Source organism: Rhinolophus hipposideros, assembly GCF_964194185.1.
Source record: "Rhinolophus hipposideros genome assembly, chromosome: 17".
Lineage (NCBI taxonomy): Eukaryota > Metazoa > Chordata > Mammalia > Chiroptera > Rhinolophidae > Rhinolophus > Rhinolophus hipposideros.
In genome coordinates this window covers 33038073-33053915 of record NC_138063.1, presented here as the reverse complement: position 1 = coordinate 33053915, position 15843 = coordinate 33038073, and positions in this window count along the sequence as shown.

The following is a 15843-nucleotide window of genomic DNA, read 5'->3' as shown; positions in this document are numbered from 1 at the left end:
CAAAGGGCTGCCACATCACCTTCTTTAGGTCTTTATCTAAGAGCCATTTTTCAAGACCACCCTATTTTAAATCACAAACCCCTCTCTCAGAGGCATGCCTATGGTCCCTTCCTGCTTTGTTTTCTTTATATCACTTATGACTATCGCTTATTTTACTATTTTTGTTTGTTAACTGTCTCCTGCAATTCATATGAACAAGGTTTTTGTCTGTTTCATTTAATGCTGTGTCCCCAGAACTATGCTTGTCACATCACAGGCGCTCCTTACATATTTGTTGAATGAGAGTAAATTTCCCTTTTTCTCATCAAAGGATAGGTAGCAAAGCCCCCACCCAAAGTTTCTGTTTGACTTTTATTCAATTTAGTATTAAGAGACTTGTGTTTGATTGTCTACAGAAACTGAAGGGAAAGACAGGGAATGTTGCATGAATCTGGCTTCAATTAAAATGGCTTCAATTAAAAATAAAATTGACAAGTGATTAGTCTACATTATTATTATTATTATTTTTAGTATACATTATTTTTGTTAACTTTGAGAAAGACATTACAAACTGGTTAAGACATTTCAGATTTGGCAAATGCATCTAACAGTAATTATTATACGAATGTTATACTTTTCTATCTCTCTTCTTAAGATATATTGCTGGCAATATTTGATGCATTCTGATTCACGTAAACCAATTTTTATAGTTCAAGATTCACACAAAATTCTGTATCTAATTATAGCACTAACTTTTCTAATTAAAAAGTTCCTATTGACATTCATTTAACGTTTGATTTTTTTCTTGTTATGTTTACAATCTCTGATGTATAACTTCTTTTGCTACTTAACACAATGGTTTCATAAGTATTAGACAAGAATTGTGATACCCCTAAATGGGAAATTAAAAGCTATTAAATTGATGAGGTTAATATGGGGGTTCTAGTAGTTAATTGGCATACAACTTCAAATTTAATAGTTCAATAACACACCATAAAAAAGTGTTAGAGCTGATGAGGATAGAGAAGTCCCATATCTGGAAGTTCAGAGTTTGGAAGGAACCCTAAGGGTAGGGTCAGTGATGTCATTAGGACCTAGATCCCTTCCATCTTTTTGCTTTGCCATTCTCAGTATGAAGTGATTTTCTCATTCAGATCATAGATTCAAACCTAGCTTCAGTGTACTAACTTCGACACTGTGAGAAATTTCTTCTGACCCATGTGGTTTACTCCTGGTTAGAGTTCCACATGGAGAGGAGCCCTTCCAAGCACTAATGATGAGCATCCCTAAGCAGAATTCCCAACAAGGCAGCTTACATAGAAGTGAAGAGCATGTGTGGTGTATTTAGTCCACCAGTGTTCAAATACTGGGCTTATTACTCATTAAGCATATTATCTTGAATAATTAACTTTCTGTGTCTCAGGTTCCTTATTTGTAAAGGAAGATACGAGTACCTTGTTCAAATACATATAAAGTGTTTACAACTATGCCTGGCATATGATAAGTGCTCAATAAATGTGAGCTCTCATCGTCATCTCCCAGTTATGATAGATCTCCCAAGTTCAATATCAAATTGAGAATTGGCTGCTATCTGGACATTATAGACAATAGCTCAAGCTCAAATCAAACTTCTTCAATTATTGGGAGCTTTTAGGAATTAGGCATTCCATTTGTTTAATTTATCTAGCTCATATAATGTACCTTGTCAATGAGTTAGTGATGAGGTTAAAGTTACGGTATAAATATTAATAGATATCTATCTGGTAGATAAATGGATTGGGGATATACCTACAGGTGGTACCTAACGAAACCACTGGCAGTCAAACACTGTTCGACCCTAGTACCAAGCTGTGGTACGTGTAGATCCTACGGACAGATTGTCTTAGAAAGAAGTTTTATATTGTTTGGTATTTCACACAAAACACAACATCTGATTAAATTCCTTGCATGTACACACATATGTATGCATATGTTTGAATATTCATGTACAAGTAGAAACAAGGAGAGAGAAAATGAGAGCTAGATTGTGAAACAAGAAGTATTGTTATTATAGACTTTATCAGTTAAAAATCTGGAGAGAACTACAACAGCCTAAAATGTTTGTACAAAACCTATGAAGCGATGGAAGTTTTAGAAGCAATCCTGATCAAAGAAGCATTCTCTTGTTCATTTTTTTTTTCTTTTTAAAGTCCTCCATTTGCTATTCTTGTCCCGTAGATATAGAAGTGGAGCTGATTTTACAAATGAGTATTGCTCCTATGTTGTTTAAAAGCCTCAGGAAAATAAGTCAAAGCCTCTGCAGTTGACACTAGAGTTTTCTTGAGAACAAACGCACCTGTCTACCTCCCTGATGGAACAGCTTTTCAAGCACTTTCCCTCCATTATATAAGTGAAAGAGGGTGTTATTATTACACATGATTAGCAGGCTATCTAATCCCTTTTGCTATAAAAAAAGAGAGAAGGCTATTCATCTTGGAAGTACCATTTTGGCTATACTAACAAGAAAAGTTTCTTTCTTTTTAAACATATTGGTTAGATTCTGATGTACGTATACAATTTTAAAACAATTAACTTGCTGCTGCTGGGAAATCCCCCGAAACCTAGAGCAGTGTGAAAATGGGAAGAAGGCAGTACTTTTTTTTAAAGCAGGTGGTGGATTGTTTTGGCCACCTTTGTTCTGTGATAATGTAGAGAATACCCCTTCCTCCCACCCGACCTCCCCAAAGGAGTCTAAGAAAACAGTTGTGGGTTAGTTCTCAGGGGACAGCAGCTACTCAGGCCCTATTCATTCTCACAAGATGGATATTAGCTACCTAGCATGGTGTAAAAGTGTGTTTGCTTTTATTCTGGGGCAAAAAGGGGGACAGTCACGCATGCTCTGTGTATATGTATGTGCGTGTGTGTAAAGTCACGCAACGTGTGTGTATGTGTGTGTGTGTGTGTGTATCTGGAGTTTGAATACAGAATTTGCCGTGGCCTTTGTTAATAAGCAAATAAGCTGTGCCCATTTGGACATTCTATTGGAATTCTGAATTTCTGGTTAAAAATCTCTCTGCTTGAACATGTCTGTCGGAAATCACTGCAGTTGCTATTGCCAGGGGTCATTAAATGTACAGGGAAGGAGGCCAGGCGGGGATGTCTTAAATGAGCAAGGGTTAGTGCCGAATACTGGCGGATGAGCAAGTTATATACAATCCCAGCGACTCCAGTCCTCCTCCTGGGGACTGCGAAATCCTATGCCACTGTGAAGCGGCTTAGAAATGAGCCGACAAAGAAGTCCATTGACTTTAACGTGAATATGCTTGAATCACACAGAAGACAAGAATAAATCACCTTACAAATGTGGCTGGTGTAATTTTCTCCTCTCCTTCCAGTTCCCCCACCCCCACCCCTTTTGTTCTTTGTGGGTGTTTTTATTATCAGCTGCATCTTTGAGATGTCGCCCTTCTGGGATTTTTTTTTTTTTTTTAAAGGTGACTAGCATGTGAGCTAGGTGCTGCTGCAGTATGAATCTTTTAAAAGATGCCTAAGAAATATTTAAGACCCTGGTCTAGGAGGAACGGCTCTCCCAGGCATAATTTTTGGTGCTGGTTGCAGCAGGGAGCGTATGCTGGGAGGAAAGTATTATTTTTCTAAATGGAAGGTGTCAGATGGTCACGCAATGTGACTGCATGTTCGAGATCACTGCCTCCCATCTGCAATTTGTGACGTGTGAAAGATTCTGCCCAAATGTGTTCACCAACTGGAAATCCTCGGCACTTTTTTTTCCTTATCAGGAGAGACCAAGATAACCAATGGTTTACAGATCAGGGATCCTATCAAATTAATATCACTGTAGGATAAAATCTGTTTTAAATACAACTCCTAAACTCCAGCAAAGTTAACTAGTACAAACAAGTTCATTCATCTGATGAACGGCAGCTCAGGAAACAACAACAGAATGAAATCTGCTTATCACTATTCCTTCAAAAACAGGCCAGATAGAAAAGATGATATATTGTTCCATACTAATTAATCCCAAACATCCCCACGATGGAAGTAAAGCATGGTTTAATCAGGATCGGTTTTTCCTTGTCTTATACTCCTCCTGGGTCTCTTTCCAATTAAATAGCAAAACTCAGAAAGGACCGACAATTTAGCCTTTGCCTAAACAGGGGGGTCCACGTTTTGAACTGGGCTCGAAACTTTGAGTTCTGTTTATTTTTGGCTAGGCATAATTCCCAGCTTCTCAGTATAAAAGGGTCGTAAAAAGGCTCATAAGGTGCTTCGGACATCAAACAGCTCATACAAAACAATATCTTGATGAGTTAAGTGCAAATGAATCAGAAACATAATGGGCTGAAATCCCCTTGCTGTGCACAGGGGTTGACGGCTCAAGGAGAAAAATACTTTCTCTGCAAAGCACACCTTGGGTTTCATTGCCCCAAACCTTGGGAAGAGAGTTTCTACCTTTGGCCTAAGAGGCGGGTTTCATTGACTTTGCCTAATTCTCACCTGGTCGAATACAAAAATACGAAGGTCTTCCTCACTTTCTCAATTTCTATTTCTCATCTATATCAAATGGGGAAGGAGAGAGGGCTAGAAGGAAAGAAACCCTCAGGGAAGTATGAAAGCTGTAGTCACACCTACATCAGTTTATATGGCATATTTTACATCACAAAGCTCTTCACAATCAGTGACAAAATATAGAGGGATTACAAGCTCCAGAAATGGATTGCTATCACCGTTTTTTGTGAAGCAGCATGCAGCAGCCTCCGAGACTACATGGGGAATCGCAAACACTGACACTTTCAGGGCTGACACTTTCAGGGCTACGGTGCTTATCTGGAGGTCCAAAGGCACTGGTATTAAACCTTCCCCCAAAAGAACCATGCTAAACTGCACTTTGTGGTCAAAGAATAACCTGATCTGATCACTCTGCTCCCCACACTAACCATTGCCCCATACTGAGGACTGTGTGGCTTTCTTCAGGGGTGACCCTGATAGACCAAGTTAAACAACAACAACAATGACAATAACAACAAAACAGTTATGTGAAAAAGGATACAGCAAAATACATCTGATTTCTTTGAAGGGAGAACATGTGGCTAATAGAACATGACATATCAGAAAACAAAGAATTAACAGAGAAAAACAGACCTTTTATTCAATAGCCCTTTGCATCAATTCTCAGGTTTCCTTTGTTAGTGAGGCCCTTTTTTCTCCTCTCAGCTGATCCAAATCCTTCCCATTCCTTAAAACTCAGAGCGAATCCATCCTTCTTTGCAAATGTTCCCTGATTATTAGGAGCCCCAAATGAGTAACATGTGTGTTCTTCCTCCTCAGAAGTGAATGTCCAACTTTTGCCTTTGCAACCATTTTGACAATTAACCATCGTCTGGTGCTGTCTGAGAGTCCCTGAATGACTCTCAGTAACTGAGAGTCAATCATTTTTTAGTGGGCTTGAACATTTCATAAAATTTTATCTTAATTTTCTATTGAAATTAGAGGTTTCTTGAAGAAAGGGCTTGGCCTTGTTTTTTATTTCCTTATTGGAGTGGGGGAAGAATGCCAACTTTGTGTCAAACTCTCACCGATGTCACTGCCTATACCATAGGTAGGTATCCCTGGGTCTTCTTTAGATGACTCAGGAAATCGACTCTTGAGACACTGTCTTATGTCCATATCACAGGGCAAGTGGGGGAGCCAAGATCTGAATCCTGACTGACGACAAACCCCTTCCTTGGATGATACACATGGCAGACAGGAACTACATAACGGTTTTCTGGTTGAACCATAAAAAATAAAAATCAGAGAGAATTCTCATGTGTGTGTTTATTCTTTTGTTTCAGCGTGAGAGAATTTCTTGAACATTTCTGCTCTCCAGAAGTCCTGTCTTCGCTTTCTCTCTGGTTGTGGTAGTTTGGAATTTGCTATCAGATGAGGGATGGGGCAGCCTGTTTTTCCAGTTGCTGTCAAAATAGAAATCAGTCTGCCCCTGAGCTGAATCTCACTCACCAGCAATTGTACCAAACAGGATTTGTTCTTGAAGGGATTAGCGGTTTTCAACCCTGGCTGCAAGTTCAAATCACAGCGGAGGCATTTTAGAAAAACAGCAGTACCTAAAACTGAGTCCCAGGGATTCTGATTCCAATACCCACATCCGACTGCAGAAAAGATCTGCAGTACGGATGTGGGTACCTGTCTTTTATGTTTTGTTTTGTTTTTGGTAAGCTCTCTAGTTGCCTCTCATATAAATTCAGGGTTGAGGACTGGTGAGGGAAATGCTGGAGTAGGTGAATTAAGAGAACTGTCAGAGGAGAATTTAGTGCTGATGAAAGAAACCCTTCTGACATGCTCTGACTTCCCTTACACAGAGCAGCCAGCGCCACAAACACTTTCCCATACTGCCCAGCCATCTTTGTTAATCCTGGTTTGGAGAGAGAGCATACCTATGGAGTAGGAGCCTAGAAATTTGTTTCCCTCTTTCAAGCTGTGATGTTTTTGGAGGCCTGCTGTTGATGGGAATGTGATTTGTAGCTAGGCATGTAATAGAGATAGTGGAGCAATACACTAGATGTGAGTCTAAGCCATGGTCTGAATCTGATTTCAGATTTTTCAGAATTTACTGAAAGGTTGGGAGCTATTATGTCTCCCCGTGTATTGCCTCAGGGACATTGGACTCGCAGTGCCTTCCATTCCTTGTACTCCCAGGGCCCCAAGATACCCCAACAGACATCGCTAACGTCTTAGAAACTCAACATAGAGGATGGGCTTCAAACATCAGAAGCCACCTCTCTAAGTTTAATGCCCTCATGTATATAGAACTCTTGTCTACAAGTATGCCAGATCTGTGATAGTCCTGCATGATGAAGAAGAAGCCCAGTATGGCTCTAGAGAGGCTCACCTCCCTGCTAATGGGGACTACCAGAAATTTTTGTTTGATCTCTCTCTTCTCCTTTTGATAGTTTTTGATGGTCCTCCACAGGGAGGAAGGTGTTGAGGTGAAGGGAGGAGGCAGGGCAAGAAAGAGCTTCTCAACCACTTAGTCTGCATTCACTCTGTCAACGATTGCACACTGTTCTCCTGGAAATTTATTCTTTTCCCCCCTTCTCTTTATCTCCTTGGAGATGCCAGTGACTTTCTCAACATGAGTGTTGGTGATAGCACTTATTAGGGGTAATATAGAATCAGTGCTTCCTTAAAGAGCAGAGAAAGACTGAATAGTTAGTAAATTCAAATTACGGGGCAGAGACAAGAGAAGGAAACAGGAGAGAAAGAATGAGAGCTAGTAGAAAAAAAATAGGTTTGCCACATTTTCTATATCTCTTTGGAATCTCTGGAATATCCAAAACTTTGTTAGTTCTTAAAATGTTGATATTCCTCTGTTTCTAGGCCTTATGTCTTCTCATTTTACATACTCTTTCTGACAGATTTCATCTACTTTCATTGCTTCAATTGTCTTGGTTTTTTTTTCCCCTCATGATTTCCAAATATATACTTTCTAGTTTACAATTCCTTTCCTGAGCTGCAGACCTGTATATTCACCTGACAACTGACAGCCCCACTTGGATTTCTCAAGGCATCTCAAAATTAGTATGTCAAAATTTACTTCATTATTCTTCCCCTTTCCCCAATCCTGCTTCTCTGCATATTCTATCTCAGAAAATGGCACCACTTCTTCCAATCAATAAAGTTAAAAAGCCTGTGGTTTTGTTGGACACTCCTCTCCTAGTACCCCATTTCCACAGCCAGCCAAATCATAATTCCAGTCCTCGAATGTCTCTCAAATTTGCCTACTTCTCCCATCTTTTATTTTTGGCTGGACGTTTTAAAGGCCTTGAGGTAGGCAGAGTAAAGCTCACCCATAAAGACATTTATGTCCTAATCCCCAGAACCTATGAACAAGTTATCTTCCATGGCAAAAGGGACTTTGCAAATATGATTAAATTAAGGATTCTGAGATACAGAGATTATCCTGGATTATCTGGGTAGACTCAATTTAGTCACAAGTCTTTGTAAGAGAAAGGCAGGGGAGAGAGAGAGAGAGAGGGAGAGAGAGAGAGAGAGAGAGAGAGAGAGAGAGAGAGAGAGAGAGAGAGAGAGAGAGAGAAGTATGATAACAGAAGCAGAGGCAGGAGTGATGTGAGGTCTTGAACCAAGGAATGCAGGAAAACTCTAGAAGCTGGGAAAGGCAAAAACATGGATTCTCCCCCTACAATCTCCAGAAGGAATGCACCCCTGCTGATCCATTTTAGATTTCTGAACTTCAGAACTGTAGGAGAATAAATTTATGTTGTTTTAAGCCACTAAGTTTGTGGTAATTTGTTACAACAGCAACAAAAAACAGAAAAGCTAACACAGGCCCCGACTGTTTTCCTTCTCTCTAGTTATCCCTCCCATCCAGCCTGTTCCCGGCATGGCCACCAGAGGAAGTGTTCTAAAACACACATCTGATCATAGCCATTTTAAGCACCAGAATGCTTTGTTCTAGAATATTTTTTTTTTCTTGTTTTGAGCTTCCCCTCATCTACCTTCTGAAGCAAGCCATATTCCAAAATGCAGCAGCATAGGGTGTTTCCTCTTGATTATAAACAGCTTCTTCAGGCATGACACATCTACTTCCTTTTAGGGTGAAACGTACACCAACAACGAAATGGTCCCTGTATTAAAGCAACTGTAAGCAGAGGACAGGAACAGAGGAAACTGTAGCATGATAATTTTCAGACAGAGGCTATGGCAGTCTTTGGGCTTCATATCTTGTTGGAGGCCAGACCTTTGAAGACTGAGTTTTTTCTTCTCCTCTTTCATCCATGAAGCATAAGGGAGGAATGAAGGAATCTAGGAGCCCTAGGGAAGCTAAGAGTTAGTGTCCATGTAGGGATAAGACCAAGAGATAAGTAACTGGGAGGATAGTTAGTATAGTTGAGAAGCAAGTGGGGAAGATATATAGATGTCAAAAGCTGAGGTGAACTCTGTGTAGATTGCTATAGAATATTAGAACCTAAAATAAAATATTTTCCTGAACAATTCTCTGATAACCTGTATGCAACTGATAACAGTAAGATATTGATTGTAGTGATGGATTGTTTGGGTCCCATTCCTCCCTTTACTGATATTAAGAGAGTATTAAAGAGAATCTTGCCCCCTTGTCTATTCCCTTCTCCCTCAAAAATTAACATTGTAAGATTAGCATGCACTTTCTTATCTGGCTCTTGCTTATTATTCTCAAGCATTCTCTCATCACTCCTCTGTTACTAGTCCTCAAAAATCTATCAAATATGCAATTCTGTCTACTGCACAGTTTCAGATTAGACATCATGTGTTCTACTGTCCAAGCCTGGCTTATATACCATACAGCAGTGTATTCCTCATACACAGAGGGATCCGTCATACTGCATTTTATCATCTTTTTTCTTTTATGTCATTCTCACTAGACTTTAAACCCTTTAGACTTTAAAGACTGTGGCTTTCTCATTAAAGTGTCAAGCGTAGCCCTATTATATAGGGGATGGTCACTAAATCCGCGTACAATGAATGTGTAAATGAATTAAAGAATGAATGAATGAATGGAGGTAGGCCAGGCTGTGGAGGGCAGGGCAGTATGGTGGCGAGCTGGAGTACTCTAATTTACTGGAGTAAAAGGATACACCTTATGGTCTATACTCACAGAATTCCTGTAGTTCTTTGCTCAGTGTTATAGCAACAAATAGCAACAAAATGTATTTGTAGTCCTTAGGAATGCTCTTCCTTTCAAACTGAAACTTTTTATATTTTTTTTTCCAGAGCCCAAAATTCGAGATTTTCAGAATTTAAAAATCCTTTTAATGTCGGTCCTATAATACTTCGTTACTGTAGTGCTTCAAATTGTCGAGTGCCTAAATATACTAAATATTCCTGCTTGATTACATTAGATGTAGACTGGGAGCTCTGACAAATTATATGAAAACTAATAATCGCACGTTTCTGCTTTCTGGGTATTGTTTACAAGAGCAATTAGAGAAAATAAAGAATTTGGATTTTATTCCTTATGAGATGCAATAGTAACAAGGGAGACAGAATATTATTGTTGGAAGAACTCTGCCCTAGAAGCACTAAGTTCTAGAACGGTTTATACCACCAGCCAGCTGTGCAAATTTGGGATAACTCACACTTAATTTCTCTTTAATTCTGTTTCTTCAGTAATAAAATTAGAGTACTGTCTCCTTTCAAATTCTAATAATTTATGATGAAGATAGTTATAACTCAATATATATAATGCTTGTCCTGTATTAAAAAGGGGCAGAAAACTTCTGCATTAGATTGGTGTACTGAATGACACCGTCTGAATAGATGATCTTAGAAAGTAAAATATGAGATCCTTAAAACAATACTGTGTCTCCAACACTCTCATTATAAAATTTGAAGGTATAATCCAAACAAGTTTAATCCAAATAAGGAAAGGGAGATCTATTCAGAAAACAAGAGAAAGCCAATTTCTTAGAACTATTTTCCGCAAAATCAGAATAGTCTAAACTCAATTTGCTATTGAGAACAGACTTTAAATCAAAACAATGGATTCCCATATGAATTATGCACTTCTGACCTAACATGAACATTCCAAGGACCACACTATACCATTTTTCTCCTAGGACCCTGACTCTTTTAAACATTATTTAGTGGATGCAAATTTGTATTCCTATACGATCTTGAGCCTATGACAATCTTGAGCCATGAGTCTTTCGCTTAAGCTTTTGGCATTTGGCATTGTCGTTGATCCCCAAAGAAGAGATTGTTACATCCATAAGTCAAGGTAGAGACTGAAGGAACCCTCCAACATGCAGGGCAGATGGTGAGATGTCACGGTGAAGTCAATTCAATACCCACATGTTTTAGATTTGATGCCACTGAAGCTCTGTAAGAGCTATCAGGAAGATAAGGGTACTTGAAAACTGCTCAGTGAGAGAGAAAATGTCAACATACATTGGAAAGAGCATTTCAAGGTCTTCAGTGGAAATTATTTTATCAGTGGGAGTGTTTTCAACTCCATCCCACAACTCCCAATCAGGGGTAATCTCAAAATCCCTCCAACTCTTTATGAGGTGAGAGAAGCCATCAAGCAGATGAAAAACAACAAGGCATCTGGAGCTGATGGAATCCCTGCTGAAATCTTCAAATCGGCGGAGGAAAATGCACACTATGGCTCCTAGCTCTCATCTTGAAACTTGAGAACGATGAAGAAATTCCAGATGACATCAGTGAGGCTGCCATTGTGACCATTTTAACACAAGGACACAAAGAGAATTGGAAAAAGGACACCCTTGTTCTTCCCTCTCAGCAAAGCCGTGGCTGAGGGTGTCCAAGCCACTTTTTGAAAAGGCAATTGGTAGGCAAAATATCCTTTTTCTTTTCTTTTCTTTTCTTTTCTTTTCTTTTCTTTTCTTTTCTTTTCTTTTCTTTTCTTTTCTTTTCTTTTCTTTTCTTTTCTTTTCTCTTTAATTAAAGGTTATTGGGGTGACAATGGTTAGTAAAGTTACATAGGTTTCAGGTATACAATTCTGTAATACATAAGGATGTTTGTTATTTTGACTTCAGTTGTTTGGTGGCACAATTTCTTTCCTTTCCTTTAAAGTTTGAATTTCACTGATACCAAGCAGTGCAAACCACTGCAGAAACCTATTACATGCTATTCTATTGTTATTCTTTTCATATGTGTCTGATCATCCCTAGAAATCATTTAATGCAATGATCATCTTAGTCATCTTTCTGTCTCCACAGGATCTGCAAATAGGAGGTGCTTGATAGATGCTGAATAAATGAATGAATGACTTGACTGTTCCTAAGAGTGAGTTTAGTTGCATGCATATTATATGTAACTGATAAATGAGGCCTCACTGCCCCAGGCTCATCTGGCCACGATATGAGAATGGCCACATGGAAAAAGATGGACTCATGACAGGCATTCATGGCCACTTTCCTTTATTATCTACATGAGCTAGGGCAGGTGCCAGAGAAGCCTAGAAAGGCTGGAGAGCTCAAGATGTAAAAGATAGGAAAATAGGGATAAGGAATGATGTCAACCCCTGCTTTGGTTGCTGCTGATCTAGTTTCCAATCAGAACAGAGCAGTGAGCTTCCTCAGGGTCATACTGAGCAGAACTAACATTCCCATCCTGCAAATGAGTGAGCTAAGATGCAGAGGTTAATTGACTGGTCAGTCCCAAATTCAGAGCCAAGCTCTGATTTGGTTGTAGAGTTTGCTTCTCTGTGCCCGGCGCCAAGGACACAACGCCAAACCGAACTGTCCCACAGAAGCCATATGGGGGCTGGGTGGGGACAATGTGGGTCCTCTCTCTGCTCCAGAGGCACAGAGACAGTGCAGTGCACTATGTTAATTAACACTTAAAGCTGATACAGACGAAAATAAACAAATGCGCACCCATTCTGGTTCCACTTCTAAGATCTCATCCCGAGACCGTAACACAGTTTGTTTTACAGCTTCCTCCTGTCACGTGAGAGCCAGCATAATGAAACCTCTCTAATCTCTATTTTTCTAAAGTCTGTGTCGATACAGATGGCTCTGTTTTGGTCTCTGGGTTTTATTCTTATTTTGCCACAATTTTAACCTTTTATGTATCTCTTTCTGTGAGATATTCTCGCTGTCTCCTCACTGCCTAGAGGCTCTGAGAGGCCTTTCATTTTCATTTTCCAACCTTTGTATCGTAGAGTTCTTCAGAATATTTGGGATTTTTTAAGTTACGGAAGATGTATTGTCATTGTTACTGGAGGATTCTGATACATAGGAATGCTCCATATCAGCTCCATGTTTTAACAGGAAAGGTTGGAGAATAGATATCTAATTTTCAAAGCATCCATAATCAGTTGTGCCTGGAAGGCTGCACACAGCAGAGGAAGGACACGGGAGGATATCACCTCTAGTTTGAGGTTCATGCTTGTGGCAAGAAAGAGGATATGAAGGAAGAGAGTCATAAAATTAAGAGAGCTAGATCTGATACAGGTTCCGAAAGAGAAAAAATTAGGACTGTCGAGCCTCACTTGCAGAATCAAATTCAGAAAAAAATAGAAACATAAACAGCCTGCAAAGCACAATAATCAGTCCCATCAATTCAGCACATTCTAAGTACCAGCTTCCAGTTGCAATAAGAGAAACAGACAAATATAAAAATGGCCAAAGCATCTCCCATATGTTTACATAAGTGAGGTAAGCAGCTCAGAGGAGGGATTTAAAAGAAGACTCTGCATTGTTCTTGGAGTCACTCAAGCATAGTAAGGGTGGAATTCCATCTGTTCAGTTCAGTCTGGTTCAGTGAACTTTTAATGGTTCACTACATTCTGACTATCTAAAATTACAGTTAATGTGTTTTAAAAATCTTGAGCTGCATGACAAGAACACCTTATTACTTGTTCTTCCTTGCCCTTGGGTTGATCACCTCCGAGAATGGGTGAACTGGAGTGCCTTTCCTGAGATGGGGGGATTGGGTCACTATATTCCACATCAGATGCTACCAATAACTCTTCATTAAAAACAAGAATCAAAATCCATTTTATATCCTTTACTCGATCCCCTTCCTGACTGGGGTATGGAAGCTGAGGTGACTATTTCTCACTCATGTGCGATTGATCTGGGCACATCCTCTCTGAGCTAGAGGAAGGATACAAGCACAGAACTAGGATGCAGAAAAACTATTATACAAAAATAATTACATGAGGGAAAAATAGTAATTCATGTTTCAGCGATAACTTTGACAGTCTCAAAGCACAGGAGGCTCTAGGGAAGTATTCCTGGCTTTTGGCTTCTTAAGGAGGCGATTTATATCCAATTTCATATAATGTAAATATTTCCCAGGCTTTTAAGGAGCTGTGTTGCTTCTGTGGGTAAACCTGAGAAAATAAGAGAATGGTGTCCCCTGGACTTGTGAAAAGTGTGTCAGTTATTCTCTGCATAACAAAACAAGCCTCGTATTACAGAACCAAGATACCTTTTTATCATAAGAATCATTAAGGGGAGGGAAGGGATTGTACTTTGAAAGAAATGCCTTTATAGACAAGAAGAAAAAGTCAGAGATTAGAATGAGAAAAAAGGAGTGGATTTTGTTCTACCGTTGTATTTGGGTAGCCTTGTTTTAGTGTCCATGTCATCTTTACATATTAAAAATATATCTTTCCCCTCCTAGCTACTGGTCTAGGTGGACTACTTTCAATGTCCTGCTTGATAAGCCAGTTTAACAAATCATCAGTGATGGACAAGAGCAGCAAGAATTGAAAGCAACATCTGATATTTTGAAATAGGAAATGACACAAAACCAGACCAAGGACAGCTGCAAGTTTAAAAACAACACTTCTTCCAAATACAGATATATATATATATATATATATATATAGATAGATAGATAGATAGATAGATAGATAGATAGATAGATATAGATATAGATATAGATATAGATAGATTTATAGATATATAGATATATAGATATATGGAATTGGGACAAAGCTACTGAATAATGATATAATAATATAGATGACCAATTAAATCTGTAATGTTGATGTATTTATTTTCTAGTCAAATATCGCTAGCTTAGAATTATTTTTTCAAACTGAAATTTAATTTCTGGAGGGCTACATGTAGGGCTAGAGAAAGCTATTCTCTGATTCTTACTGGCACAGGTGTCTTTCTGCAGCATGACAAGTTGAATTCCTTTTTTATCCAATAAGTGCCAAAGTACCTTGAGAGACGAAGAGGTGGACACTTCTCCTTTAGGCTCCACAGAGGATTGAGGTACCCAGTGATTTGGGGATGTAAGCTCTGCCTTTCATGGAAGGGACTGCCCCATCTCTCATCCTCCTTTGCACAGTTTTCACACCTGCCAGATTGGGAGGGCATGCCCACATGCCCCTAGTCGTGCTCCATCAGCCTCTGAGCAAGGGCCATATGCATGACTGTGATCTCTTCTCCAGCCTATTTCCTTCCATAATCCCCGTTGTGGAGAATATGGTTTAAAGGCCTCTCTCCTGTGACCTAATTCCTTCTTAACCAATCTCCCTGGCTTTGTCCCTGACTGGTCTAATCTATTTACTGTACTTCCATCATGGCGATTGTTCTCAGACATTAATGTGATAAAATTCCTCCTCTGCTCACAAGTCTCTGGATCTCCCCATTGTCTATAGGATAAAGTGTAATTTTCTTAGCAGACATGGGTCTCTTCATTATAATATCATTCCACATTTCTTTTCAGACTTATTTCCATTTGTTGAGTTTTTGCTCATCCTTCAAGGCTCAGCTTAAATATCTTTTCTTTTGAAGACTTCTCTGATTACTCTATTTAGCCCTTCCATAGCATTGACTTATAATTGGAGCAACTGTTTGGGATATTGTAATAATGTGTCTATCTTTTTATTATATCATCTAGACTGTGTAGTAATCAAAAACAAGGAGCTATCCATGCCAAGCACAGTGTTAAATGCTTGTTGAATAAAATGTTTAATAGCATGGGAATTTCTGTTATTTTAAATGTGATTTTCTGTTTTTTACTCCAGTTAAACAATTTAATATAGTCCCAAAGTGTTATTACCATTTCTGTTATTACTGTTTCTGCTACTATCTTTCATAGGAGGTCTGATCATTAAGTTTGAGAACCTGTCGCAACGATGTTCCTAATATTTTTTGCTATCAGAGGGATTATTCATTATGAATTTGTACAAATAATTAACCAAGTGGACAAATAGTTAACCAAGTTTACTATTTGGAAATGCTGAAAAGGCTGTGTGAAAAAGTTAGATGACCTGAACTTTTCGCCAACAATTCATGGCTCTTGCATCACGACAATGCACCAGCTCACAGGCACTGTCTGTGAGGGAGTTTTTAGCCAGTAAACAAAATAAGTGTATT